Below are 691 nucleotides of genomic sequence, written 5' to 3' on the forward strand. Positions count from 1 at the left end.
TCTTTGACAAAATAGACCTCAAAGTGAAGGCCATAACAAGAAATAAGGAAGGCCACTTCATAATACCAAAGGGATGGATACAACAAGAGGATAAACAATGGTAAACATATACACACCCAATAAAGGAGCATCCAAATACATAAAAAAGTTCTGGAAGATATTAAGGGAGAGATCGACAGCAACACAATAGTAGGGAGCTTTAATACTCTATTGATGTCACTGGATAAATCCTCAAGACAAAAAACCAGCAAAGAAACAACAATCCTAAATGACTCACTAGATCAGATAGAACTAATTGATATCTTCAGAACATTTCACTCCAGAGCTACAAAATATACATTCTTCTCAAGTGCACATGGAACATTTTCAAAGATAGACCACATGCTAGGACATAGGCTAACTCTCTAAAAATTCTAGGAGACTGAAATCATATCAAGCATCTTCTCATATTACAATGGCATGAAATTAGAGATCAACTACAATAAATACAATCACAAACAAACATATGGAAACTAAATAGCATATTATTAAACAACTAGAGGCCCGTTGCAGGAAGATTCCTGCAAGAATAGGGCTTCCAGTGGCTGGAGCCAAGCAGAGAGGGGAGCGAAACCAGCTGAGGCAGGCTTCGCTCCCACTCCGAGCTGCTCCTGCTGGGTTTCCCCTCCCACTCCCAAGCACTTTGGCCGGT

This window comes from Myotis davidii, unplaced genomic scaffold (genome assembly GCF_000327345.1).
Source record: "Myotis davidii unplaced genomic scaffold, ASM32734v1 scaffold1491, whole genome shotgun sequence".
NCBI classification, from domain to species: domain Eukaryota; kingdom Metazoa; phylum Chordata; class Mammalia; order Chiroptera; family Vespertilionidae; genus Myotis; species Myotis davidii.